This window comes from Haemaphysalis longicornis, unplaced genomic scaffold (genome assembly GCF_048455015.1).
Source record: "Haemaphysalis longicornis isolate Haplotype H1 unplaced genomic scaffold, Haemaphysalis longicornis Haplotype H1 scaffold_3, whole genome shotgun sequence".
Classification (NCBI taxonomy): domain Eukaryota; kingdom Metazoa; phylum Arthropoda; class Arachnida; order Ixodida; family Ixodidae; genus Haemaphysalis; species Haemaphysalis longicornis.
The window spans coordinates 63,029,409-63,042,377 of NW_027526335.1; positions in this window are offsets into that span (position 1 = coordinate 63,029,409).

Below are 12,969 nucleotides of genomic sequence, written 5' to 3' on the forward strand. Positions count from 1 at the left end.
CCGCTGAAATGTGTAGTGATCGTTTCGAATAATAGATACTCGCCGTTGATTGTACACTATCCTGAAAGTAACGTTTTCCCCAAGATTGGTGTGACAAGCAACGCCTCAAGCGAAACTGCCTGCCGCGCTGACGATAAATGAAACATACGGTCATGCAACGCCTCGTTCAAAACAGTTTTGCGAGCGGACGATAACTGAAGCGTACGCTCCGGCTGCAGACGGATAAATGTATGGTAGAGCCTGCGGAAGCCATGTCCAGTGAACCACCTAAAAAAAGGCGAAAGACATGTCTGCTATAATCTTATTGCGCACATACCGGCAGACGGTCGACTGATGCCGGTCACTGGTGCGGTCGCTAACAACGCTTCCGCGGAAGGTGCCCGTCGCGTAAAACCGCAGCGCGCACAGCATTTGCTCCTCGGTGGTCATGGAGAGAAAGCCTGTACCTGCACAGTAATTTCGAGAGATAAAAACGAGCTCGAAATTCCTCCACCGCTAAAGAAAAGAATCTGTCGGGCTAGAAATATGCCTGCTACGCGACCGTGAACAATGGACCGCGCCGCAGCAGCCGCCATCATGAGACTCACGAGTTAAACACGGCCGTGCAATATCAATCCCGAGTTTCCTCAGAGTTCTCGTGTCAGTCAAACACACCCAGCACATTCGTGAGCCTAAGTGACCTAAACCCCACCCAACCATGGCGTCTATTCGCCAGTGGGGTAGCGTCGCAGACACGAAGTCACTTGCATTTGCTGCTCCAGTAACAAAGCTTAGCAGCGGACAATGAACGAACGAGGTGCCCAGGCCACGGTCAAATGCTGCCACAGCCGCGGGGGTGTTCGGGCGAAAACGACAAGATTTTCCCGTGGCTGCTGTCTTCATACACGGTAAAAAAACGCCATCGACGACAGATGACACCACTTCAACGTCTAAAACGCACTCGTCAATGTTAAAACCAGTGTTGTACACGTTCCTCTAAAAGAGGAACGAAAGCTCGTTCCTCGTTCCTTCCCAATTTTGAAACGAGTTCCAGTTACAAGTTCCTTTATTGTGAAAGGAACGCGCTCCAGTTCCACTTCGAACATTGGAACGTGTCGTTACATTACGTTACATTTCATTTTTTTTTAATTTGAAATATGGTGTCGGATTTCTGAGGCAAAATTAAGTGAGAAATTTAAAACTTACATCGAACTACCTATATTATTGAAATATGAACACCGCCGGCAGCAGTTTATCTGGAGATAAAAAAAAATCCAAAGAAACGCTCCTAGGCGATTTTTTTTTTTCAGGGAGCACCGGACAAACTCCAGACATGTCTAACTGCGATTTTGGTGCTCGTCTATTATAGGTGCAACACATGTGACACTTCCCACTTCGGCCTTACAAATGCGCAGTAAGGCTACTGCGCTTCGCATATGCAAATAGAAAGTTACACGCATGCAGGAAGGTAATTAACTGTGTTGCATAAGAAACCACGTCGAAAGGAACAACACATAGGCATTTAATGAATGCTGATTTAATATTACAGTTTATTTAAAATACCTACAGGTCCCATTTCAGGGATCCATTTAGTAAGGGGGTTACAAAAGTGAAGCTCTGCGGATCATACCGTACAAATTTGCGAGTAACAACACACAGTAGAACAAGTAATGCCTACGAGGTTCGCAATCCAAGTTTAGGTCGGAAAGCGATAACAAAAAAAAAAAAAAAAAAAAGCCAACTGGGTAGCCACACACGAAATTTATGCACAAGAATTGCAAAATATGCCGAACACAATCAGGGTAGTAGATAAAGGAAACAACCAAAGATAGCCAAGTATGTGGACGCGACGCACAAATCAGTTGCGGTGGGTAGAAATACGCATAAGGGAAAAGCACAAGAAACAACACGGAGTCTAATCACGTGCGTAAAAACATTTAAACCGTAAAAAAATATAATCGGACACAAAGTGCTACACTATAAAGTAAAAGAAACAACAATAAATAAAAAAATGAGTAAAAAAAAAAAAAAACTCGCGCCGTGGTACGAAATGACAGCTTCATTGGCTCTTCAAGCAGAAAAAAATTAAGTACATAACAAAGTTATAGGATATGGCAGAAGAGAAAAAAATGTAGAATGATTGAAAAAATGTGAAAACAACTACATAGTGTAAAAAATTCCCGAATGCATAGTCGCAACAGGTTAGAGTCCCCTGTATGAACTCCTCAAGAGTTGCATCTCGATGTTGGAGTCAGACAGACGAACCCGTTTTTTCGCCAACACTTCATCGGCAATTTTGAAGAGCCGTTCCACGGAAGCGCTTGAGGGTGCTGACGTGTTGTACTTGAAGAAAAGTTGGTTCAGTTCCTGGAAGTTCTTCATCTGCGACAGCCGGTAGTCAACTGGTACCAGCAGGTACCGCGACAGCTCATCCTGTGCCTCGGCTGGAAGGGTTTGCTGTCCGAAGGAAAAAGAAATCCTCGGGCGCGGACGAGGTGGCAAAACTGCGCTGGATGGCTCGGTCACCGCAGCCAGCTCTGCCTTTATGTCGTTGGTCGCCTTGTCTCGCATAGAACTGTCTGGGATCCATGATAGCTTAAACCGTAGGATTAAGCAACTGGCGACAACGAGCTCGCGCTTTCATTTGAGGGTTCCATCCTGCAATCCCGAACAATTCCCGGTGACCCTGTAATTCCGGTGACCCTTCGAATGACCTCACAGCGAGAGGAGGAGGAGGAGGAGGATAAACGTCTTTATTGAGGAAAAAGGTTGCGTGGACTCTTCAGGAGGTGAAGGCCTCAGTCCAGGACTCCATATGCCTTGCCAGCCGCTACAGCCCGCTCCACCAGCCGAAGCTGGTCGGACAGGCATGAGCTGGACAGGGCGCGCCTCCAGAGCTCGGGAGAGTTGTAAGGATTCGGCTTGGGGAGAGGGTGGGAGGGGCATTCACCAACCATGTGGATAAGAATGCAGTCTACAACACAGAAGGGGCAGCTAGGGTACGTAATTTCTTCGGAGTAGTGGCAGATCGTGCTACTAGGGAAATTTCTGAAGCCTTCCATATCTGGATTAGGGCCTCTGATTGTATAAGTCACCCGTCACTAAGTATTCTAGATAAAGAAGCGCAGCTTCTTAAGGAGAGAGGATAGAGGATGAGGAAAAGAAAAAGAAGAAAAGGAAAGGGGGCGGTTGTCCTCATGTACCGCCGTACGCATGCGCGATGGTCACACGTGCCTGATTGTTGGGTCTTGACGTGGTATATATGTGTTTTCGATTTTAATAAATCTTTCAGTTGATAAAAAGTGCTGGTGTCATTTCCCTTTCTCGACCCTGTGTCTGTTTGCGCTTAAGTTTCACTCATAGATGTTCACCAACTAGCTCGCCTCTCCATTTTGCTTTAGGATTTTTTGTCTACGTCCGTCAACGAAAACTCAGCTTCTGGCTCATAATTATGCAGCATACAATTGTGGGGATGAACCACGTATTAAAGGGACTCTGCAACGCTGCCGATAAACGCTTTCAGTCTTTCCTTCGAGCCTGGAAGCAATGGTAAAGCTACAATTATCTCCAGCACAGAACGGCACTGCGGAATTCGCTCGTCGCAGCAGATCCGCTTTCTGTTTATGATTTGCTTTTGTGGGGATTTTTCTTAAAGCGGCTATCGAGTGCATTCATTTACGCGCCTAAAAGGAAGCCGGCCAATAGCCGCTACATCGCTCTGATGACGTAATTCGAGCGCTCAAACAACGCCTCGACCGGGGAAGAGAGAAAAATATATTGAGCAAGTTTCTAAGTTGTCTGATAGACATAGATCAGTAATTTTTATCTGAGATTCGTACTGACCTCCTCTTCTGAATACTCGATGAGTTTGTTGGCTACGTGCTGAAAGCATTCAATACTTCAAAATTGTTGAAAAAAGTGTTGCAGGGTTGCTTTAACTGATGCTCCACGGTTGTTCTCCCCTGGTCCAAACTCCCTACACCAACTTGATGAACCAGTTCTTGTCTCGCTTGGCGGTGTCCACGCTGAAGTCACCGAGAACTGTCACCGGAGTGTGCTAATCCCACCTCACTCAGGCAAGGTGTGGGCCCATGCAGTTCTCGATGTCAGTTTTGGGTGTGTTTGGGGACGTGTAATGGGGGAAGATTAAGATTCCGTTTTAAAGCGGAGCTTTCAGCATCTCACTGATGACGTCCGTTCGCAAAAACGCCCTGTAGAAAAGCCAACATTCCCTGACGGAGATGATGATCGTGGGCGAAGCGTAGAAAATGCGCAGCAGAGGAAGAAAGTGACACAGGCGTGCGACGGGCGCCGACGGCGGGACGTATATAGGCCTAACGTCATGTTATGAGGTGAACGTCGACAGCCGTTACCCACAGCTCGATCGACGTACGATGAGAATGACATTGCTCTGCATGCCTAAGGTTGGTAACCACAGGACGTTAGTCCTAACGTCGCATTTTGAGGTTTAAGACAAGGAACCGGCGCCCCTCGAAAAAGTCTTCACCGTTCACGCCAAACAGCAGGTACCGATTCACGCTGTAGACCCCAACCCAAACGTGAGGCATACGAAGTGTATAGATGGTATTCACTGAAAAGTTTAACTCAATGTCTTCGCTTGGCAACACTGGAAACGGCTACGGACATGGCCGAAGTGCCACGGCCATGGCGTGGCTTGTGCCACTGCGCCCGTATGCCGCAGAAAAAAAAAAAAAAAAAACCACCGGCGTGCGTCGTCTGCTCCGGTTCAACTCGATTCTCAACGGCGGTGTCAACAGAGATGTTATTAATTGCACTCACATTGGAGTCGAGGCAATACTTTGCGTTCTGTGGGGTAGAGTTTGGAACGCCCCACACACATCGGGTCTATTCGTTTCACCTGCACCGCGTGAACCAGTTCAGGCGGTGCCGCACTTCGCCGTTCGTTTCAGCGGTGCAGCTCGCGGCACCTGAACCGCGCCGTTCGATTCATCGGTGGTGCCGACGGGTGCAGGACGGGTTCATGGCTTTGCCTGCACTCCCTGCCGAGGAGGTGCAGAAGCAGACGAAAAATGTGCAGGTCTGGTTCCGCCGATGGCGGAACCCGCTTTGCACCGCTGTGAACTGGTTCAAGAGGTGCAGGCTGAATCGAACAGACCCATCATGTGCTTAGCACGGACAAGTACCGCCATCCAGCGTAGCCCGACGTAACCAGTGACGGCGCACTCACATGGCTGCCTGAATGCGTGCCTCGCCAGTGAATACAACCTATACCTGAGAGTTCCTGCACTTATACTATAAAAGGGGTGCATACCTACAGAATGGCACATACTCGCAGTGTAGGATTGACCATGATTTTTGTTTCTGCACACCCCACATATACCTCGTGGCACTGTTCTATTCTCCCGGAATTCGAGGGTTTTTGGCGTGCTTCTATACAGCTTTGCTGGCCATTCACCTTCCCTGCGGGAAAGTGGTAAAAGTAGCAGTAATAGTAGTAGTAGCAAAGAAATAACGCACCCCTCCGTCTACGACGACGTCGGTTGAATGCGAAGCATTCTCGTGATGGCTTATTTGGTTGGCCAATCCTACACTGCCAGTATGTGCTCGAGGTACGCACCCCTGTTCTAAAAACACCCACAGCAACTCTCGGGTGTGCACCCAGTAGGCCTAACGTTTGTGTTTGGTGTGTGCGGTGCGAATCTGTACGTGCTGCTGGGCGTTCAGTGAGCAATTTTTTGAGTTGGTGGCGGTTTGAGGTGTTACACCCCGAAATGAGACGTTAGGCCTAACGTCCGAAACCTCAAAATGGGGAGTTAGACCTAAGGTCCTGTGGCACGGCACGCAGATTAATGCCATTCTTCTCGTGACGGATTCTTTGGTTGTCGTCTGAGATTTCCAAACCGCTTCGTCGAAATGGAGCAATCGGATAGGCGCCGGCTTCACAACGTGAGGGACCCAGGTTCAATCCGGCCACGGGGAGCGTTTTTAGATGCGAAACATCTCACGCTCGGGGCTGTGTTCCTCGCTCCCTCGTTGTCGTTGTCGCTGTCCGCCGTCCGCACTCTACTGCGCATGCGCGTCTCTTCAGCCCCGTCAACGTTTGGGCTGACGTCAGCGCAGTCCACTATGAAAAGAAATAGTTAGGCGGCGCCAGGTTTCGATCCCACGACTCTCTGGCCGCAACGGGAGGTACGTGGCGCTCTTCCCACTGCGCTACAAACCGAGACGGGAGCATGTGCTACGAACCCGCCTTAAGTCCTTCACTCATTCAAACTACGTCAAGAAGCTACTGATACAACGAAGGCACGCGAAGCTGAACGTCAACGGAAACGACGAACTGAAAACTAAAGAAAACTTCAGTCGACCCCATGGCTGCTTCGCATACTACTCAGGGTTACCCTACGGGAAGTTGGTGTAATTTTTTTCCCCTTCACCCGCAATCATTCATCCTGATCGTGAGAGAAAGTTGGCGCTCCTTCAGGACGTATTCGCGTACAACGCCCTCAGTGAGGACAATAAAGCTTCGCTTTAAAAAAACGTTTTATTGAGCCGATGAACAGGTAGTGGTTCATTATTCCAGGAATATGTGGGATGAACGGGCAGTCTTTACCCTGGAGGCCAAACGTATGTCAGATCGCTGCTGGTCACCAGGTTCTCCCAAAGCTCAGGGGTTGGAAGTGGAGAGAAGAGAGTTGGGATTGTGCTCGCACTGTATTATGGTATGAGAATGTGAGGAAGAGGGCCGCGTTGTTATCAGAACTTGCATTCAGCAGGGGATTGAGTGGGAAACGTATACGATGCAGGCGCACTCGGTGAGGGAAGGTATTTTAAGGCGAGAGCTTTCTTAGTGTGACCAATGGCACCCTGTCAAAAAACAAATGTATTTCTCCATTGACCGGTTGGTCGACCGAAAAGCTCTGGCAAGATCTCTGGACACACTGTTCGTGCGTGAAACCGAGCTTCCTTGTGTCGAAACGGCCACTTGAAAACTTCGAAACAGGAACGGTTTTACGTAACATATAATACACGCACCGATAAGGAAGAAGGAGTACAATAGTATACCTCTGTCGCATAAACCACGCACCGGTATCCATTTAGATCGTTCGTAGATGCGTTTACTTGGTGCGCGAAAAATCTTCGCACGGGCTTGTTCTTCGTTTGAGATTTGAGTGTTTGAAGGTTGGACGTTCGCTTTCCCGCTTCTCTCAACTTCCTTTTGGAAGGCATGATAAATGTTGTATGGTCTGGAGAGTAGTGATTCTTCTTCTTCTTAGAGTTTAATTAGAGGGTGTGGGAGGGAAATATTGCCGTTCGGACTGGTAATGTTGAGTAATATCTTGGAAGGTGAGAAGAGGGATTACCCTTCGAGTGCTTCTTTTTTTCTTTTGCGTGTGTGTGTGTGTGTGCGTGTGTGTGACGTAGAAGGGTTAATAACGCGAGCGCATTGAGAACCATTACCTCTCAGCCACGGAAAGCCCTACAGCTCTGGTAGGCTCTGACAAAGAAAAAAAAAAAACGGCTTGTCGTAATGCGTGTCGTTCAGAGACAAGACAACTGCCGCGCAGGCGGCGTGTTGCAACATCCGTACTTTCTTTTAGTCACGTCAGCCGGGGGGCTTCGAACAGCGCGAAAGGGCGGCAGCGTCGGCATTGTTCCCGTGGGGCGGCAGATGCCATTCGTCGCTCCGGGAGATGCCGCAGGCGAAGCGCCTATCGAGGCGTCCAACGAGTGAAAGCGGTCGACTAATACGCACACTATACCTGCCAAACTTGGTCCCTGCATAAGGGGCTTCGTTTTCTTATAGTTAACATAAAAATATATCCCAGCTTTTCTACATTCCGCATAGTTTAGACGCAGGCTCCAAGAAAAAAAAAACTGCTAAATGCATTCGTAGACCGCGGTATGCATATCATGGAATTCGATGCTCCTCAGGGGTTTGCTTCCGAGGAATAAGATTTTTGTACCACCCGTCGGCTACAGACAGTGCGGCGTCCCGGTTAAGCGTCTCCGTATTTCCCATCGGAGGAACCTGCACTTTTCCGCCGACAGAGGCACAACTTTGCCGGAACAATGAAGTACCTCATGAATGGAGGCGTCCTCGCGGTGTTCGGGAAGCCACATATGGTTCCAGCGGACTTCTTTCGGTTCCCCAACAACGGCGGCACTTGGCGGCCGTTACTCCCGTGCGTACAAGCTTCGCTTCCGCAGGCGAGGGCTGGCACGTCCCCATCCAAACATGAAACGTTTGAAATTGCCCGGTAAGCTGATCTCCTAGAAATCGGCGGCTCCTCTGAGCCCATTTCTGAAGTCTTGGGCAAGTTACGGGCGCCACCGAGCTGCCCGTGAAGGAATGCAGCCTTGAACTAACTGGTTAGTAGGCAGACAAGGCAAGGCTGTATACGGGAAATACATTACTTCTGGCAGAAATGGGGCCAGTAGCTCGATCAGCGGCCGATTGGTCTACACTAGTGGAGAGCTCAAAAACACGACCATACGAAACGCAGCCTTCACCTATTCGGGCATGGGTGTAAGCAGTGCATGTAAGTGCCTTCAGCCATCTTGTGCAGTCGATGCGGGCACGGCGCTCAGTGGCAAGCTTGCAAGAAAAGTGGTCCGCACAATAGCCTATAGGACAGGATTTTAAACGCATTTAGGTTACATCGTACGAAACACTTTCATACCAGACAGCATACCAGGAGGTGTATCAAAACTCTTTTGGCCATACGGCCTCTGATTTGAGCCGGTATTTCCTGAGTAGCGCCGCAACAAAGCGAGTAGAGTTGCGGCTAGGACGGCGGTGTCCTGTGAAGCGCTCGCGTGTGCTGTACCAGCTGGGCTATCTTTGTCTCCCCATCACTGTCATACGACACGGCCTGCGACATTACTATTGATGCTACAAAAAGTGGCCGCCTATGGGAAATTCAATCGTTGTCTACATAATTTATAAGTGATGTCTTTTCAAGACGACCTCCATTCGGACTACCGCCCCCCCCCCCCCCCCCCTTCTTTTCTTTCCCCGTTGGCTACAAGCTTTCCTTTCCATTAACCTCGCTACATCATCATCTCTGCACGTTGCCAGAGTAGAACAAAAATCGTTGTCCTTGTGGTTGTTCATTTCTTAGTATTACATACACAGTTGGGGGATTGGCCAGGAATCGGGGGATTCGAGGGGGCTAATGCGTCAGCTCCACAAAATTAACTAAAGCCTGTGCTACACGGCAACTTTCAATTGACAGTTCAATGCTCACTTGAAAATGCACCTTATGTATTTGCAATGGGGCTCACGATAGACAGTTGGTTCGAAGGCCTTCCGTGTAGCACAGGTATAAGCTAGTGTTACGTGGCGGCAAGGTAAAGATGAGACGAATATTGTGCGATGGAGCAGTGATGTATTTACATGGATGAGCTATGTACAAGCGGCCATGACAGCTCGAGATGAGCCCGTGCAACACACTGCTTCATCGTCGTCGGCGTGGATCCCCTGTAACTATGTGACAGCGTCTCCTGCTGCTTAAGTCCGTAACAATATGAATTGGAAACGTAAAAGTTGTAGAATAGTGCGTGTCGCACGACACGTGAACGTGATGGCACGTGAGTACAACAGGTGCACACCAGCCGCGCAGTACACTGACTCTATAGGGCAGCTGTGGCGTGTGCCAGTCGGCTTGCGGACGTTATTCGCCCCGTAAGACGAAGATACGAAAGCGAAGAAAGACGCGCTCACGGTGCGGCAGAAAAGAAGCCGGTTCCAGTAATTGGCGCCGAAGACAAAGAAAAGAAAGCGATGAAAGAGACGATATTACGACGTAGCGGCGAACAAATTGTTAATAACTATCGCCAGCCTTTCACCTTCAAAGCACGTAAGCAGACCTAAGGCCCCGAGTATTTTTTAAATATGTTCTCATCTAAAGCGTCATGTACAGCTGTCGAAACGATTTTGTCGCGTCATCGTTTTACAGTGCACAGGCGACGCAAACTGGCAATAGCGTCACACATGTGTTGAGGCCCGAAATAACTGAAACGGCCGGTGTCTTGACATTGCTAAATAATTCCGACTAGCCTCGACGTAAGGAAACAGTAGCTGATCCCTGAACCTTCAAATAAAGCGAGTGGTGTGGCTGCTGCTGCTCTCCAATCGCTCGCAGCTGTCAGCGGCTGCGATGCTTCTGCCGATGAGTAAGTCCTCCAGGCGGCCGCCGTGTCGGAATGTGTGGTTTCAATATTGAGAAATAGGCATCCTGTCTTGCACAAATGTGTGTATAACTGTTTCGTTACTTTTCTCTACTTTTTTTTTTTTTTTGCTACTGGTGGGTGATTGCACCGACAGCATGAATATGTTCGGGTGAGGGTTGTTTTTCCAGCGTTACGTCTGCGCGGAAAAGAGGGTTCGAGAAAAATACAGGGTGAAGAAAAAGGGCGACTTTTTTGTCGTGTTTAGAAACTCGATTCCGACGCGCTGGAAACATTGCCGGCACATTCCTTCTACTTAGCCGCGGTGTCTCGATGATTTCCGTAAATTACATGTCCAATCACAAAACGAGACGTGTCTCCTGCGGTTTTCGAGTCATTCAACTACCATGCACTTTCAGACGCCGCGATAACACGAAGCCAAAAGGACCAAAGCCGGTAATGGCACAGAATAGTCTAATGGGAATGTATGACGACAACTTCACAAACAACAGAAATAGAGAGCGACGTGGACGCACAGAATATAGTTATATTACTAGTTATGTTTGTTCGAATTTAGCAGAGGGCACGGACGATCGATATCTATTGGCCGTCTTAACTTCTATCGAAAGCTGGTATAACATGACTTAACCACACATTACAGGCTTCTCGTCCGCAGCAATGGTTCTGCCCGCGGCATTCCAAGCGAAACTTTTTTAAAAGAGCGAAGCGATTTAGCAAATCGCAGTTTTTCGTGTCCGCTGTTAAAATTACCAACAAATTGCCGAGCGGGCGCCCGCCCGCCCGGCAGTTAACGAAACCAAGAAAATACCTAGTGTTCATGTGTGGGTGCCTCGCGACTACCGCCCAGCGTCCCAGGCGCCTGTTTTTCAAGCCAAACAAACATACCCACTTAGGGAGATTGGCATAGATTAGCCAAATGAAAAGAAACTGCGGCGTTCACCATGATCGTGGCATCACTTGCTCGGAACGAGAAAGACACGTCAATGCATAGGCCCCTCCAAGGCGATGTCCAATGGCTACCACTTCCAAAAAAGTGAAGGAAGCTAACACCCATAGCAACAATGATGGAGTAAAGGTTGTTGCGGCAGCGAAGAAAAAGCAAATCGGCTGCAATCGTGTGCTTAAACCGTCGTGATGATCGTGAAGTTTACGTACAGATTCGCTACATTCAAGTCTTTCGCGTTAGTGTGAGCTCCCTTCATTTTTTTTTCTGGTAGAAAATTTAGAACTCTTGAAGAATCCTACGTTATTTCTCTCACGCGTGCGGTTGATGCGGAAAACGACAATGTAAGTTCCGCTTACTATCAAGCCACGTGCGACCTTGAGTCGCGAGATCTTTACCTTTCCTCATTTAATTCCCTGGTCACGTACGAATTAGAATTCTCCGTTTAATAATGGACGAAGCAGGATTATACGAGCTGGCTACCTTTTATTGCCGAGGTGTACTATTAACCGCCCTAGTCATGTACACTGCGCGCATAACAAACCAGTGCTTCGTATAATGTAATCCCTGGAAGAGCCAATTTCTTCACCCCTCTCGCAATATATGGTCGCAATCAACATGTACTTAAACACCAAACTCGGTCCTTACGCTAAACGCCAGTGTTCCTTGCACTAAAAGACGCCATTCCTGAATTACTAATAACTAAGAAGAAAAAAAAACGAATGGCATTCGTTTTTTTCTTTCGTGTGTATCACTCACATCCACCATTGCGCAGTGATTTCGTACAGCAGAATATACCCGAAAATTTTCTGTTTAAAGTCAATATGGTGCTCAGGCTCCAACTTTATGTCTGGGTTATACGCGGTAGAGGATAACTGCAGATTAGTTCAGAATAAAGAGGAACCTCACTTTGCATTACGTGTCATCATGGTAATTACGGGAAGAGTATATTTTTGCACCAGCTTCGTATTTGGTTTGGCTTAGAACGCTTTAGTGAGCGTAGAAATACTTGAAGTAGAGCAAAAAGAGCTGAAAAAAGCGTTCGTTCATATCGGCATACAACAAAAACAAGCTTAAGCAACACATAAACAGAGTAACACTACTTTTTTATCTCTCTTTTTTGTTACACGTTTATTTTCTCTTTTGTGGTGTTTTTTGTGTGTACTTTAAAGTTGCGTTGCACGCTATGTACGAATGGCTGTAAGTAATGCCGGGTTCAGACTGTTGCCGGAACTGTCGCAATGACTTTACAGAATGACGTCATTTCACGTCTCATCTAACCGAACTGCGTGACATGCCATTTTTTTACGTCCATAGATCACGATATGGCTTTTGCGTCGGTAGTCTGAACATAGCCTAAAGCTTGATTGATTGATTGATTGTAGGGTTTAACGCGCCGACGCAACGCAGGCGATGAGGCGCGCCGTAGTGGAGGGCTCCGGATTAATTTCGACCACCTGGGGATCTTTAACGTGCGCCGAAATCTCGCACACACGGGCGTTTTTGCTTTTCGCCTAACATAGCCTAAAGCTGTCATTGCATTTGGGCGCGCACTCGTGACGTATGCATACTATCCCGTGCCGTGCACAAGAATGTCATTTCTGGGGGAATGGGGGTGCAAAAAAAGGAAAGGGAACACATGAAAGGAAAAAGAAAGTAAACAAAAACAACAAAAAAGACGAAGTAAAACAGCCAAAGCAAGGAATTTAGTAAAATAAAAACACAAGGACTTCTAGATGACGTCGTACTTCACATAACTTTCTGATTGTTTTGTTCCTTTTTTCCCACTGAAATTGCAAAATGAGTGTGATCTGCGCAGTGAGAACATATTTAGAACCCGCATGTGGTTTGTGCATAGCTCATTCACAGAAACA